This window comes from Protopterus annectens, chromosome 3.part1 (assembly GCF_019279795.1).
Source record: "Protopterus annectens isolate FY-2018-M chromosome 3.part1, PAN1.0, whole genome shotgun sequence".
NCBI lineage: Eukaryota > Metazoa > Chordata > Ceratodontiformes > Protopteridae > Protopterus > Protopterus annectens.
In genome coordinates, this window is record NC_056732.1 from 1,324,900,688 (window position 1) to 1,324,918,568 (window position 17,881).

Here is a 17,881-nt window from a genome sequence, read left to right on the forward strand (position 1 = left end):
TTAGTAAAGATAATCAAAACTTTGATCATATGGTCTTGGCCAAATGATGTTCCAAGTTTTGAAACTTGGATGATCTGATAGAGACACACACACACACACACACACACACACACACACACACACACACGTACATACATGTAGGTATAGGTTTTATGTGTGTGTGAATGCATATACGTATATATATATATATATATATATATATATATATATATATATATATATATACACATGTATGGCTAGTATAGATAGCATTAGCTATATATGAGCACTGTGTTTACAGAAATGTGGAGACATGCAGTACAAGGTTTCTGTACAAAAGGGTTTTTTAGGATGTTTAGTAGTTTGGCAAACACTGTAAGGCCTAGGAGCATTCCTTGGAGCATGTTACTAATTAGATAGTATAACAGCTATGTAGTTACCATCTCTACTAAAGTTTCCCTAAAAATGCAATACTAGTTATTTATTTATTTTAACTTGTCAATTAGAGTAGAGCGCTGATCACAAATGACTAACTGAAGTCTCAGCCCAGGAAAGCATTGTTGTTTGACAATTACAGAGATAAACATTTCAAGAAGTGAAGTGTCTGTAGTTATACAGTTGTTGAGAATATACAGCAATTATTTACACTAACAGAGATAGGGCGGCCACGGTGGTGCAGCGGTTAGCATTGCCGCCTCACAGCAAGGGGTTCTCTGGTTCTATTCTCGGCTGGGGTGCCTTTTGTGTGGAGTCTGCATGTCCTCCCTGTGGTCTCGTGGGTTTCCTCTGGGTGCTCCGGTTTCCTTCCACATCCCAAAGACATGCTGTAGGTGGATTGGACACTCTAAATTGGCCCTAGGTGTGTGTGTGTGTGTGTGTGTGTGTGACTTCTGTGGAAGGTTGGGTGCCGAGCTGGCAACTCGACACTGTAAAACTCCACTGCCAGTCATGAGCGGACAGGTGATCCGCTGTGGTGACCCCTAACTGGGAAAAGCAGAAAAAAGAAGAAGATTTACACTACCAGAAATAAGCATACACATATGCAGAGTCATGGAGACCAATGAGTAAGTTATGAAACATGCACTATATTGTTACAAACAGTTATATACAAATCAATATATCTTTTAATAGAAGGTTATATGGACAGCTGAGATTGCTTACAATGCAAACCTAGAGTTTGTAGTACTTTAGCATTGCATTAGCTTGACAAGAGTTTTAAGTACAGGGGGGGGGTTAAGCAGGAGGAATAGGAAATGTGTCAGTTAGGGGGAGTTTATTGTTTGATTAAGTTATGTGATTTGAGATATTGCTCTGGCATTTTATCATTTTTAGGAGGTGCATTTTCAGATGAGAACAGAATTTTAGGTAAGAGAATGTGTCTTTAAATGAAGTTGGTAAGGTTGGAGTAACAAAAAATAAGGCTTTTATTTGAGACTCATATCTCTCAACTTGGAATCATAAAAAATATGGACAAAAGCCCATGAAAAATAGGTACAACTGGCCAAAAATCTGTGTGCTGATTAACATCAATTTGCATACAAAATTATGTAACCCCACCCACTACAATGGAATTGTGGGATACCAACTTTTAAATGCAAACTGAAAACAGACAAAATAGTGAAGATACAGCAAATGATAAAATCCTCTGGGGATGTTCATATATGACCAACCATCTCTGTTAGCCTCATTTTATATGTTTTGTTTAGATCTTATGATAGGCTGTAAGTGATATATCATACAGGTGATAGAACAGGAGGAGGCTAGTCTTATGCTTATAATGCACTGCGGTGCAGTCTTTTTTCCATGCTCTTGTTTTACCTGTGTAGCTGTTATATTGGAGCTACGATGACAGTCTCAGATATAAACATCTAATGTAAGATTAAATCTGAGTCTCATTCTGATGTCTTTTAAATAAGGGATCTCTTTAGGAAGGGAAATATGGACATAGCTTGGAGTATGTTGGTTTTGATAAACAAAACTAATAGAACTCACAAAGCAGTGTGTGGAAGGATGAGAACAATTGAACAAAAATGTATAAAACTACAATCCATAACCTCAACAGACCAGATGATGTGTAACTCAGCAATGCTAACCTCTGATAAATTTATGCTGAGTAGGGAATTTTCATTTTTCATTAATTAAGCCCATCAATACTGCACACAGTCTGTACTTGAAAGGATTATGGGTCAGTGCAGCTGCAGCAAAATGTGTCTTTTGCAGGTTTCTGCCTGTCAGCTACAAGGTCCAAAGTTCAATCCTGTCCACCAGTTAATGAACTCATACACTCAGGTATTCTTCTACAGAACTTGTGCTATTCCTAAAACATCGGCCATTGTCTATTACGTGCTGGTTGCAGGAAAGGAACTCCTGGACCGAAAACAATCTATCGAAAGAATAAAAAATGTCTTTTATCTAGTTTGCTAGCGATAGATAGGCAGACACAAACACAAATGCACATTGCACCTTTAATATACTACCTACAACATAACAAAACAAATCTGTGCAACTGTTTTTAACAGCTATTCACAGAATACTTATATCTGTGGATTCCGCGCATCTCTTATTAATAGCCTTAGCTGTTTGTATGAATTTTGAGACTGCACTTTTGCATCTTTTCTGACAGACTAAAAGGCACTGTGCTGCTGTTTGGTGTATATTTAAAAAATGCAGATTATGTACGCCTTTTGTTCTGCTACTTTGTGAGGTCAATAACTGTCGACATTCTTGAAGGTATAGAGTCCGCTGCTAATACCCTTCACAAATCAAAAGGTAATATGTGTGTATTGCAGGTTCCTACTCTTTGGATGTTGCTTTCTCGGCTCAGCGACTACTTGTTATAGATGCCCATACCTCTCAATCTCTTAGAGCAAGAAATCTGGACAAAGCCACAAATAATGGGGGGACAAAACAGAGGCACAAAAATAGTGTCACTTTCTAAATTTTGCTCTTCCAAACTTAGAATGTTGACAGATGACAGATTTTACATAGCATATTGACAAATAACAGGCTTTGCATAGCATGAATTTTCTGAAGGATGAAGTTTGAAAATCAAATATGTTATGCTGCCTGCCATTATTTTCTAACTTCAGTCAAAGATCTGCCACTGTGATTTACCAGAAAACTACAATTTCATGAGTAATGGACATATGGACCAAAAATATGAGTCATTAGTAAATCTGGACATTCTGCGAAAATGAATCTAGTTGCGTTTTTATTTTCTTCTTTTCCCTGGAGCAGGCAGAAGAAGTGGAGCCATGACAGGAGATTAATTTTCTCATTCTCTACTTGTGCTGTGTGAGCCTGCCTGTGATCTGTCTGTTCCCTGAATTCATTCATTAACTTAAATATTTTAAAACAGCTCACTGCCCGAGACCGAGAGTCATCCTCCGATCCATTCATTGTTGGTGTGTGTGCTGCTGCCTGCCTGCTGCTACTTCAAATCCAATTTCTTCCACTCACTTGCAAACAAACGGGTTACTACTGTACGTAGCAGAAGGGTAAACTACAGTCATGAACACAATACATGAAGCAAATATATTTTAAGTAGCTCATTTTTCTTGCAGTTTTCTTATCAGTCATTTCTACTAAACTTGAGTCAATAAAAATGCAATACTCCCAACTAACCACTCTGAGCATGAAAGCAGAATAAAAGTTTCAGATAAGGAAGAGAAAATGAGTGGATATACAGATCTATTTAGCAACATCTCTCCCACCTCCAAACATGCTATAATTATGTTGCCAATCATTACGACTCAAAAAGGTGATCATCCTTATCCACAAAGCCGTAAGCTTCCTGTAATAAACCTGCACATAAATGGAAGCACAAGTCAGACACACTCAAGCACTCATTCCGACAAGCCGGAAGTCTACCTCACAAAGCTGATGTCATCGTGCATGCCCCAGCGCATGATGACATAAGCACCAACTTCGACAAAAAAATAATAATAAAAATTTGAAAAAAAAAACAGGAAATTTGGGATTTAAAGGGGCCAATCAGGAATTTGTGGCACCGTATAATTTTGCCCTCAAAACCGGTAAATATCAAGGAATTTAGTATAGTTGAGGGGTATGTTGAGACTTACTTTAAGTAAAATAAATTAAAACAATTCTTTTGCAGCAAGAAATGGTCCAGCAACAGATAACTTGAAGAAGAAATAGTAACTGTGTTTATTTGTTTATTTATTTTTTGGATAACCGACATGTTGGACTTATCCATACTGAAACCTTTTCAGATAAAATTCATCTATAACCCAGAAGTACAATAAGTGATAATGGGTCAAGGAGAAATCAGAGGAGTAAAGAACTTAAGTGCCAGGTAACATTGGAATACACAACCTTTAAGTAGTGACTGGCTTTATAAACTCCTTGAGATCAGGAGTGAGGCTTTGGGTCATAAAACTGGGGGTGAAGGTGGTGAACTAATGACAAAAAGTACAGCAGAAAGTAGTTCCTGGAAATAAGGCTGTGAAGCTGGGAAGACATCAAGAAGGTGAACTGAGTCATCGTTACCTGGCCTAGAACTTTCCAGGACTAACTGAGTAATTACTACCTGGCCTGGAACTTTCGAGGACTTGGGAACAGGGAAGTTCAGTTGCATTTCTTGATGTTTGTGCCTGTATGAACCTGTAAGGTGAAGCACACACAGTCAGTAATATGGGTATGGCTTATACTTTGCTGGACTACAGGACAACCATTGCTCTCTGTTGTTCTTGTAAAGTTTAAATTCAGTAACATGCAGATACACTGTATATGCTGCAAATAAATAATAGCAGAACTAGTTCTACATTAACTTCTGTGTTCGTTTTTGTATAAAAGTGTTGAGGTCTGACAGTTTGCTCTGTGTGCCTTATCTAAAATTTCAAGTTACCACAAAATGCAGCACAGATCACATCTACCCCCAAGGCTGCAGTGTTATTTCCTGAAATTTGTGCTTATTGTGTTTGTGGTTAACACGTAAACATGGTCAAAAGACACTGTATTATGTTTCACATATCTTCAACAGCAAAATGCTACACCTATTTGCAATGTTTGTCCCAAAATATTAAAATTTTACAGTTGTCTGACCTGAAGTGATGACATTTAGGGCCTGGGTACACTACTTCTTAGTTTTGCCTCACAGAACTGTGTAGCATGAGATATTTAACACTAAAGTAAATGGATCAAACTTCAGGGCAGTTTTACTTAAATAATAGCATATTCAGTCCAAGTCATTGGGAACTGTCTGAAATTATACAAAAGGAAATTTGGCAGGGGAGCTGGGAGAGGAATTAGATGGAATTTTATAGCTATGGAGAGGGAGGTAGACAGAAATGATAAAGACAGAACTGTGAGGATAGGCAGGCAAATAGTAAAAGGTAAGATTCAGTAAGAATACCCAGTTCATTCTGGATAAATCTGTAGCAGATTTTATTGCTGTGTATTTATTTATGTTCTGTGGTACAAGCAGTCATTCATTTTGCATATGTTTCTTGAATTCATTTTCTATTGATTTTACCTATGTTAGACTGAATCATACAGCAAGTTATGTTTCACTGATTTTTTTTTAATCATGAAACATAACACAAAAGTACAACATAACGAGAAAAAGTATTCAAGCCCCCAACCCTCATTTCCTTACTTTTTTATATGCACTAATTCAGTGGCCACAAAACAGTGGGTAAAAGTGAAAAAATCCCGTAGCAATGTGTCGTGGGCCCACACAACACAGGTCAATGCAATTTCAGCTAACTGGAATGAAAAACAAATGATAAAAAGTCAGTTGCAGTAACAATACTGGTTGGAGAGAAGATTAGCCTTTCCAGAAGCATGTACTCTGTACAAGATGAGGATCTGTCACTGAAACTACTGCTTGCTTTTTTTTTTTTTTTTTTTTTTTTGGAAATTGCAGTATGTCATGCAAAACCTGGAGTCAGGAAATGAGTCTCCACAGCAGATGTTCATCGTGTTACACTGCTGCAGTCATTACACTTGGGTTATCCTGCCGTCAGGCAGTCCCTCAGTCGGCCCGAGTTCCAAAGTCTTGGTCCGGCGTCGGTTGCTGTCGCTTCTTCCCTGACATCAGTGTGCCAGGGGTATATAAGATGCAGCCGACACCATTTTCTTCAGTCTTTCTTGCCACACGGTGCCCAAAGCAAGTGCCAGTTGGCCGACTCCTGAGATTTTCATTCCGAATCGAGAACCGAAGTCTTCTACAAAGCTAAGTGCCCCATTGGGGAAACTTTTTCTTGCCTCAGACCGATGTCAGTAAAAGTTAATAATTGTATTTCTTGTGGGAAGCAAATACCTCATAAGGATTTCCATTCTTATTGTATCCCATGCCTAGGCCCAGACCACGACGTCACAGGTTGTCTTTTTTGTGCTAGGTTTAACAAGCGCACTATTAAACGTCAGTTTGATTTTGCCCGACATTATTTTGGCAGAAAATTCAATTACACCATGCCATCGGAACAACCGATGACCGGAATTCACAAAAAGCGCAAAGACAAGGACAGGCATCCGAGGCCCAAAACTGACGACGAAGCCTCTTATAGGCCAGTCGCCAGTTCTCCGGTTTTCAGCGAGGTGCCTTTGCAGCCCCTGACAACTGCTTCTTTGGAACCACAGGTCGCCTCTGACTCCCATGTGGAGATGGCTGGGCCTTCGGATACACCAGATTTACGGCCTAAAGAGACTATCCCTGCAGAGGGATCCGGAGTAGCTGAACAACCAGCAGCTTCTGAGGGTGTTTTCAGACCTACTCAGTTAACCATTAAATCTTCTGCTAAATCTAAAACCTCTTTAAAAACTAAGGAACAGCTTCTACATTCACCAGGACAGGCCTCCATGCCTAAGAAACAGATGTTCAAAATGGCCAAAGACCTAATTACTCTGATCAGGGGATCCCACCCTCCTCCTGATAAAAGGCCTAGACAGGATGCAGACTATGACTCATCCGACCAGGTGTCCATCTCTTCAGATTCATCCTCAGACCAAGGATACTCTTTACCCCCTTATGAGGATTCTGATGCTGAGGAATCTATTCCTTTGGGGAAACCTTACATACCATGAGGAAGCATTTCCATTGGGAGGGCCAGGATTATTCAGAATCCAAGAAAAGGCTCAGAGATTTCCTTTTTATTACCTCAACACAGACCCCTAGCCATTCCGCCAGTGTTAGATATTGTGGATGATGTATACTCCGAATCCAGTTTAAATCCTGATTCTTTACCCCCTGCTCCAGTTAAGCCAGACAGATACTACAGAGTCCCTGACTCTCACAAATTTCTTTATAAAAGCCCTGTTGCTGACCCTGAAACTATTTCCCAGGGTTCAAAAGGGGTAAAGGCCTCTACAGCAAAAAATCCAGTCCCCTCTGACAGAGATTCAAGAGCATTAGACAGATGGGGGAAGAAAGTATATACATCTGCAACTTTATCAATGAGGGCCTTAAATTGCCAGTTTCACATGCTTAAGTATCAACAATACTTGATGTCTCAGTTGAAACAAAAAATGCTTCCAAATTCAGATCTTCCTAATTATAAGGAAATGCAGGATTTATTGCATGCAGCTGAACAAGTGGGAAAACATACTTTGCAATGTGGTTTTGATTCATTAGAGGCCTCCTGTAGAGCAGCAGTTACAGGGTCTGTCATTAGAAGACATGCTTGGTTAAAAGAGCAGACTTTACCAGATCATGTTAAAGCAAAACTATTGGATACACCTTTGCAGCAGGATGTTTTATTTGGAGTTAAGTCAGAAGAGGTATTAAAGAAAATGGAGGATAAAGCAAACTCTATTGAAACAGTCAAGGATTTCTTACAGGTTCAGCCTCCTCGATTTAGCAGAAATTGGCCGACAAAAAATTGGTCCTTTCCAGTATCAGACAGACCTCAAAGGGGCAGATACAGACGTCCAAGAGGCAGAGGTCAACCACAAGGTACTTACAGGCCTCGACAATGGGGTGCTTCAACCCAGAAAGAAGGGGAAGACAGGCCTCAACCTTACACTTACCACTACAGCTGCCAAACACTTCTCTCTTGGCAGCCCCCTTGGGGGGAAAACTGGCACTTTTCAGTCACAATTGGCATATGACCACCAAAGACAAATGGGTTCTCAGTATTGTATCTCAAGGTTACAGGTTCCACTTTCACACTCTGCCAAGGTTAAAAGGAATGCCAAATCTGCCACCAAATCAATGGGCAGAGGCTCAAAGACAAATTACAGCACTCATGGACATGAGAGCTATTCAAAAGGTACCAACACAGGAGCAAGGACAAGGATTTTACTCAAGACTCTTTCTGGTTCCCAGAAAGGACAAAGCCTGGAGGCCCATTCTGGATCTTTCTTTTCTAAATACTTACCTGGATGTTCCAAAATTCAAAATGTTGACACTACAGCAGCTTCTTCCCATGCTGGGCAGGAAAGCTTGGCTCGTAACTTTGGACCTCTAGGAGGCATACCTGCATGTCCCTATCAGACAAAATTGCAGAAGATACCTCAGATTTTTAGCAGGTTCAATGCATTACCAGTTCTCTGCACTGCCCTTTGGCTTATCTACTGTGCCCAGGGTCTTTACAAAATGCCTGGCACCAGTAATTGCATTTTGCAGACAAAAAGGAATTCAAATTTACCCATACTTGGACGACTGCCTTATTCAAGCAGAGAGCAAAGACATTCTTCTAAAGCATCTGGCGTTTGTAAAAAGATTGCTAATTTGCCTAGGGTACACAGTAAATGAAAATAAGTCAAAACCAGTGCCCTCACAAGAGATAATATTCCTGGGTGCCAGCTTAAATACAACGGCCCAGATGGCTTATCTCACGCCAGACAAGCAAGGACAACTGACTCAATATTTCCAATTGATGGCAACAAAGACCCAACTCCCTGCAAGAAAAAATTTGCAGGCCTTGGTTTTCATGGCATCTTGCATACTACTAATTCCATATGCCAGGCTGCATATGAGGAAACTACAATGGTACCTAAAGAGTGTCTGGTCTCAACACTGTTACAATTTGGAAACAATAATACCACTTATTCCTTGCCTTCAACAGGAGTTTCGATGGTGGGCTCAAGCCTGTCACCTCAACAAGGGACAGCCTTTCACTCAACCCACAGCCAGGCAAACACTGATAACAGATGCTTTGCATTACGCCTGGGGGGCACACATGGCAGAAAAATGTGTTCAGGGCAAGTGGCCCACAGAACAAAGGCATCTTCACATCAATCAAAAAGAGATGCTAGCTGTACAAAATGCCCTTATAGCTTTCAAGGACCTTCTGCATCCAGGACAACTACTGTTAAAGGCAGACAACACCACAGTTATGTGGTACATAAACAAGCAAGGGGGCACTCATTCATATCCCCTCTGCAGACAAGCCATGACCTTGTGGAACACAGCTCTAACCTATCAGGTTCATCTGCAAGCACAATTCCTGCCAGGAGAGAAAAACACACTGGCAGATGACTTAAGCAGAAACATCATGGATCCGCACGAGTGGAAATTACATCCACAAATGTTCAGGATGATAGCATAAAAATGGTGGAGCCCAGACCTAGATCTGTTTGCATCCCCAATGAATTGCCAGCTACAGAAATTCTGCACACGGACTTACCACCCACAAGCATGGAAAGTGGATGCTCTCTCATTCAGCTGAAAAAACCTACAAGTATACGCTTTCCCACCACTGTCTCTCCTTTCAAAGGTGCTCATAAAAGCCAGACAAGAGAAGCCAAAGATGATCTTGATTGCCCCAGACTGGCCACGCCAGCACTGGTACCCAATCTTAAAGAACTTAGCACAAGGTGCAACATGGAGTTTGCCTCAAATTCCACAGCTTGTGACTCAGCAAAACTATCAGATGCTTCACGGTCAGCTCAAGACTTTAAACCTGGCTGCATGGCAGATTCCTTAGTCAAGCAAGCGATGCCTCTCTCCAAAGCTGTTATGGATGTCATTCTGGAGGCCAGAAGGCCTAGCACCAGGAAAGCCTATTCGGATAAATGGAAGAGATTCTGTGCCTGGAACCAGACTCACAGCCTTGACCCTCTTGTCCCAAATATTCCTCAGATACTACAATACTTAACTGAGATGCTGGACAAAGGCCTCTCCTTTTCATCCATTAAGATCCATGCCTCTGCCATCGCTGCTCATTACAACACAGACCCACCAATTTTTTCTAATCCTTTGCTAAAACAGTACCTCAGAGGGGCTAAAAACATAAGACTGCCCCGTAGAGCACCAACTCCAACTTGGGACCTCAACTTCTTCTTGGAAAAATTAACTTTGCCTCCTTTTGAGCCAGCTAACTCAGCAGACTTAAAATATGTCTCTTGGAAAACTGCTCTGCACCTGGCAATAACCTCAGCACGAAGAGTTTCAGAATTACAGGCACTAATGGCAGTGGAACCTTTCATCATTTTCCACCAAGACAGGGTGTCTTTAAGAACAAACCCTAGTTTTATGCCAAAGGTGGTATCAAGTGTGGCTTTAAACCAAATATTTCACTTGCCAACTTTTTATCCAAATCCACAGAATAAAGGGGAGAGACTACTGCATTCCTTGGACATACACAGGAAGTTACGCTTCTACTTGGACAAAACAAAAGCTTTCAGGAAAACTGAGCGATTGTTTATAGCATATGCTGCAGGAACACAGGGAAAAGCCATTTCAAAACAGACCATTTCAAAATGGATAGGGCACTGCATACGTTTCTGTTATACACACCATGGGAAAAATCACAGGACGTTCAAGGCTAATAAGTATGATGATCATAGTCACACCCAGGATGAATGTACGAATACCCATGAATATCCATCCAATTATCCAGGTTCCATCTGACTATCTTCATCTGATACCCTGCAAACTATGAAAGAGTTTAAATTAAGAAAGAAAAATATTTAATAAAAAAAAAACATATTTTTTTTAGAATTAAAATCTGTTTAGTAAACATGTATTTATCTTTACAATCCTGATAACCATATTTACAAGTATTCAGCACACAGAGTATCAAGCAATGGAAATCTAAATCACAATTCTTGATGCCATATTTTGTTGTGTTTTTCAAGTGGATTATTAATAATAGAATTCTGAATACCATAGATAACCTTTTTTTTCTATTATGAATATGAAAATGCTACTCACTCACAAACACACAAGCAGATACATACACACAGTTTGCTGCTAGTTAAGAGAGAGGTTTTTTTTTGGTAATCAAAAAGCCCTTAACTCTGATTATGGCATAACATAAGTACTGCGTACAGAGAAGGGTCGTCTGAAAAGTCCATCAGCCAGCTCATAGTTGTACCTGATTTTTTAAAAAAATAAAACAAAACAGATTGAAGTTAACGTCTTACTCTTTTTCTATTGATTCTTTAAGTAGTACTCTTATTGGCTTTCTGCAGCATTTAGAAAGCCCTTTACTGTTAAATGTCATACATTTTAGTGACCTCAAATTCTTGAAAGCCTTGTTTCCTGACAGAAGAGAGTCAATCAGTGGAAAATACTGTTCTTTTTCATGCACACACTTCCCAAATGCAGGTAAATCCATTGTTCTCCCTCTAAGTAATTAGAATGAGTTATGGGATCAGTGTTGGAAAAAGAGACATCTAGAGTTTGTAGCAGTCTCTGACTGAAGGGCTTTTCTGTCAAAAAAGCACTTTGTAAAGCCAGTGCAGGAGCAAGACACATTTATCAGCCTGCCATTTGAACAGCTGTACCTCTCCCCATCAGCTGTGCTGAGAATTCGTAACTTATCTGTCATTTTAAGGGATTCCTCCTCATACCGTTCCTTTCCTAGCTCCACTTTGACTTATCACTTGTTCATTAACATCTCTTTCTTTGAAAATTTCACATTTTTTACCTTGAGTGTGTCCTTTGGATATCCAAATGCCCCTGTCTCGTGTGCTGCTTTATGTCTGGGTATATACTCAGTAGCTAGCCATTAATCTTTTTTGAGGTAATCTATAGCTCAGGTCCAGTACCGCTTGAATTAACTTTGATTGACCTGTTTCCCTCATATCTGTGCTGTTATGGGAGTGTAACCAATAGAACCAGGCTAATACTCTAGGCCTACTTGATGCAATTAAAGCTGAGTTTATTCACTACCAATTTAACAAGCGTTAGTTCTGTAAAAACTATTTGCTGCTTACTACACAGGAAGTCTCACACTTTTAATAGAGACTTTGCAAATTGTGAATTGTAAAACCAACTAAAGATAAATGGTGAAACAAAAAAGTGTACAGCGGTGTTTTACAGGGGTAAGCACCTGTACCTCCTAATCCTCACAGTTAAGTAAAGCAACTCAAAAATTGCAAAACCATAGGAAGGAGGTTGTGTGATCTTACATTTGATATAAATGAGGTGCTGTGAAAAAACAGGGTAACATTCCCTACATCTGAATGCAGGAATGCTTAGTATCACTACTATTTCTTTCTTGGATGTACAGGCAGACTTATTTTTCTGACACTGTAATTATTAGTGAATTAAGTTTTTATGAAACTGTATTTATTGAGTCAGCACTCAACTGACTCTGTTTTGCTTATTTTACTTATATCTTAGTATTTCAGATGACCTGCAAAGTGGGTTTTGTACCTATTTTCATTTGATGGTGAATCATGTTGTGATACAATTCAGTACCAATACTGTCCTAACCAACACTATTGGGAAATTAGTTGGCTGATTTTAGGTATTTAGAATTTATTAAAGATTTGACTGATGTCAGAAAATAAAGTTTAATTATGGGAAATAGCATTTACTGATGGTAGGTTTGTACTATTACTTTTTATAATATTGCTGACTTATTTCAATAAGTAACCATGATAGACAATCAGAGATGCTGTTGTAACTATGATAAATGTGTAGTATTACTTTTTTAAAATACTCTTGAATTATTTTACTAAGTAAACATGACAGCCAGAGAGGAAACTGTGTAAGAAATCCTATCACTACAAATAAGCAATAAGCCCAAGACAGGAAGTTGACCCAGGATCATCACACTCTATCCTCAGCATGGGAATGCTGTGGGGTACTCAAGCATGCTATGACAGTATCCTCAAACTCCCAGTATGAAGATTACATTCCTCCCAGCTCTGACTGGTTCCAGTTTGGAAGTATGAACAGATCAAGAAGTGATCTGTGGGTAAGGAGTGATGATAGATAGGGCTTAGTGTTGGAAAAAAAATAAAAAGGGAAAAGAAAGAATGCCACAGCATGTTTGTAAAACAGTATGCATGTTGGCTGCCAGCATGCATTCATTCAGATAGCTATAAAATTAAGACTTCTTTGTTTGCAAAACTGTCTGAAGTATGTGGCATGAAAACTTCAAGTTACACATATTTTTCTTCTATTTTCTGATGTCTGTATTTCTAAGTGTGTGTGTGTGTGTGTGTGTGTGTGTGTGTGTGTGTGTGTGTGTGTGTGTGTGTGTGTGTGTGTGTGTGTGTGTGAATATATATATATATATATATATATATATATATATATATATATATATATATATATATATAGATCTACATAACTTGATCGAATACCACTTATGTTGATGTGTTTGTCGAAACAAGTTGATTGACATTATGCACATCAACATGCTGCTACACATCCACTGAGAATTTGTGTTTGATAACCAAACTTTTCAATGCTAAGTATAAGGGAGTGATTTCCTCTTTAAACCTTGATGATATTCCTTTGGCAATTAGCTGGGCTAAATAAAGGATTTCCTGCCAGACATTGTAATTGATGGTCAAACCAGTGGAAGCTATCAACCTAAGTACCTAGGTCTGTAACTATATTTTTGTTTTGTAGACATGCATCGCCTAGATGGTATGATGAGAGGAGGCTTTGTCTACCACAAGTGATGATATTTCATTATACACATTGTGACACCCCTGCACTGGCCCAGTAATCAAGGAGCCTCAATCCTCACCACTAGCACCAGTGGGGGACGTACACATTGGGAGGATGACAAGTACGCACACAGTAAAGTACAATTTCCATTAAGAGCACACAGAGATTACAGTCAGTCTGGGGCTAGTTTCTCCCTCTATTTCCAGATCCCCAATAAGACTCCCTACTGGCACAGCTATAGTCGAGTGGCCAAGCCAAGACCTCCAGCACCTTCTCTGTCCAACCAGTGGTTCATTTCCCTGCCCAAGTAACTGACACACACACACACTTTGAGGTTTGATTTATATACAGACACACACCTAGGGAAGGCTAGCACAGGTTTACTAGTTATGTCCCCTTCTGCCCAGAATATAAGGTAGTATTAGCTGCCACCAACCATCCTTACTTATCAGCTGCTGTAAAGGCCCTTACAAAAAGTGACCAATCCTACTATGTAATGTTACTGTTATCCAAATGGTAAGTGTGACCAAGACTTTAAAGGCTATTGGCGTGGCTTATACGGTGTCACCAAATACATATGCAAGTACTTTAAGAGCTTAAATATCTCTAAGTAAACCATCTACAATTAAAAAGTTTAAATATTTAATAATAAATAATAAAAGAACAAGACAATATTCAACAACACAGTAACTGCAGAGTTCAGAATCACAGAAAATATTTTAAAACAGCATTGCAGGACAGTCTCAAATGAACACAGAAAACATCTAAACTAATCTTTACTATATTCCTAGCTATCTCTAAAACAAATACTATACCTAAATCTTACTTGCAGAGCAACACACAGGCAGAAGTGCTGAATGAATGTTTCTAGGTCCAAGACAAGATATAAAATGCCCAAACTCTGAGAGAGTTCCCAAATTAATATCAAAACATTACTGCTGGGTTAGCCTAGATGATATCATTCTTTGTCACCTGCCTTCAATTCCCAGGATAACAGAAACTTAACAAAATGTTACATTTCTCTGTGAAAAATACATATCTCTCAGATGTTTGCCTAGAACTGGAAGTCATAACCAATTAACACTTTTACATTTGAAACCTAGTAATTATTTCAGTTTTAAGACAATAGAAAGAACTTCTAGCTCTAGATATCCTGTCTCCTTACTGCAGTAACTAACTTTTATAGCACATTATAAAATACTTTTAATTTCAATTTATTTTCTTGAGGGTTTGCAAGTTAACTCTGTATGTTCCAGCTTCTATTAACACATACATTTGTACAGGTATCTAGATCACATACTTTTATGTTATTTTCCAGTAGGATACACTGTGGTTACATTTTAGCTCAGTACTTTACACACATTTCTGCACCAGTAGTTTAATATACACATAACATATAGTTCTCTTACATTTGTAAGACAAGCATATGAATCATATTAATATTCACAAATGACATAGAATTATTTACAAAATTCCAGATAGTTGGACTGGCAGTAGTTCCCTGGTGTCACACACATCACCATCAATTACAAATTACATATTTAACTTTCTTCATACATTTTAACGTATCTTAAATGTTATTAAATAACAATAGTTATAGTTAAAGGCATGATTTAAGTTTAATGGTACCAAAGTTTTATATCTTAAAAAAATCACCTTTGTTTCTAAAAGCAAAAGATCGTAAATATCTGTCTGGGTAAAATAGGTTGGGCCAATACATTGAAAAAACAAAGATGTCCAGTTTCCTGTATGATACTCTTAGCACATCTGCTGCTTCTGGTCAAAGTCAAAGTAAAGTCAAAGTAAGCTTTAATTACGTAATTACGTAAACAATTTTTTTTTTAATTTAGAAATTACATTCTGGGTTATCCGTATTCATACTCCTCACCTAAGCACTCCGTATTCCTAAGTTTCAACTTTCTTTTTGTTTGTCTCACATACCATTTGGTAATGACACAGTTGCAACCAATAATATAAACTACTCCATAAGAGTCACAGGTAAACATTTTATAAGTTCTGTGTGTAATCCTGTTTGTTCTAGTATTTTGTAAATCTTTCCTGCAGCCCCACACCTTACATTTACCATTAGAATGACATCCCCTTCTTCCCTTACTAATACAATCCATCAGTACATTACTGCTCTAGTATTCTTCAATATGGATAATCCAACAATATTACAATGTGACTTATTCCCTTATATTTAGAGTCGAAGGAGCATGTTGCTAGAAACAGTACCAAGAGTTGCAAGTTCACTAGTATCATGGGTGAAACACCCTTCTCTAGGTTAAAAATGGATACTAAAAGATGATGCTTTGTTACCACTGTGACTCTCTTCCCATACAAATACTGGTTTACTATTTAGACCAGACTAAGAACTTCTTTGTGAAGTGGATATAATTCCATTCTTCTATTTTTTTCTTTTTTTTTATATTGAAGTGAATGCAGTGGATTTCTGCGTACCATCCAGGAACTTCTGCAGTAGAATGATACAAAATCCTTAAGGTAAAACATTACTTGCCAGCCTAATAATTATCATCAAACATAATGTTGGCGTGGAGTCCCATTCACAGCGGTCCGTTTTTTTCTGGGCAAACTCCTTACACAGCAATGCATGTAGAATAACCACTGATAGACTGTTTTTGTACCAGATTTAAATATAACCTCAGTTGTCACCAGGTCTGAAGTGTAGATGCTTTCATCACAGAATTCCTCTTGCCTTGCTGCTTATGTTCTTCATCTTTGCTAACTACTTGCCCATAGTAGGAAATTTCATCTTTGAAAAATTCACATTTGTCTCTGTTGGCTTGAAATGCACTCTCCTTTAGAAGAACATTTCATAGATGCTTAAGTGATCTTCAACATTCTTACCTGTTACGAGAATATCATCAGCGTAGCTCTGTAGCTAGATATTTCCTGGCGCACATGCTCTGTTGCCTTTTGCCCAGTGACATGTACAGATACCCTCTCCCAAAAACAAGCCATTTGGAACAGTTCTACTTTGATTCCTAAATAATATTGAACCAACATTTTTTCTGATGAAACACAGCTGGTTGACGTTTTCTCCAGATAAAAGAAAAAGAAAAAAAAAATTAGGAGTCTAATCCACCGAACAGCACTGCCATGTGGTGGGCTGCAACTTCTACCTCATCAAACTTATATGTACTGACTCCCTGGTCTCACAACTGTAAGAAAAACAAAAATGTCAATAAAATACTGGTTTACAGGTAGTACAGCAGTAGATATGGCAACAACAATGACTTTCTATGACAAACACCAACTGACAAGTTGAAATTCATCCAGATGCAACTGACAACTGCAAATCTGTCCATGCCAGATTTTATCACTAATAAAGAAGCCTGCTGGAACAATTCTGTATATGTATTTAAATGGTCAATAACTTAATAGAATATTCTTTTTTCTTTTCCATCTGAATGAAGGTTTGTGCTAGATCAATCTCTCTGAAATGCAGTCCCACTGAAAGAGATGTAAAAATGTTTTAGTCCGTGGTATTTGATATGACAGTACTTTAACTGGGTGTATGGTAACGTTAAAATTGCCAGGGCTACATAAGCATGGTTCTTTCCCTTTTTGTATTAAAGGTAGTATGAGAGTGATGTTCTTACTCCTTTTTGCTTTAGGCTATATTCCTGCCTTTTTCAGATTTAACTTTTTCTTTGCAAAACATTATTTTTAATCTGACAACAGCCCATACAGATTTTTTTTCTATTACCTTATTCTTGCTACTTGTGATGACACTTGTCACATTTTGGTAGATTGCCAGTTTAATTCAGTTTTCTGTAGCCACTTTGTCAAGCAGTGTTGGGCGTCCACTATTTATCTACACACTGGTACTTTGTTTTCCACTAGTGATGTCTGGGAACAGTTTGTTATAATCTGTTACAGAAATTATAAGCAAATGTTGCCCCTGAATCTCTGTCTCTCCCTATTCTTGACATAACTCCTGCTAGCTTTAGATAAACCATATGAGCTTTCAGTCATTATCTTGAATTGCGTTATGTAATTCTCAACAAAGTCATCTTTGCCATTTTATTCATCAGACTCATGTGTTTCTTAATCACTATC

The 17,881-nt window shown here is 38.5% G+C and overlaps 1 protein-coding gene across 2 annotated transcripts in view; it reads left to right on the top strand.

The window, feature by feature from the left end:
- The window catches only part of GNAL (G protein subunit alpha L), a 2,475,953-nt gene that overhangs the window by 1,717,152 nt on the left and 740,920 nt on the right, over positions 1 to 17,881 (top strand). The gene's annotated exons all lie outside the window — the stretch shown is intronic.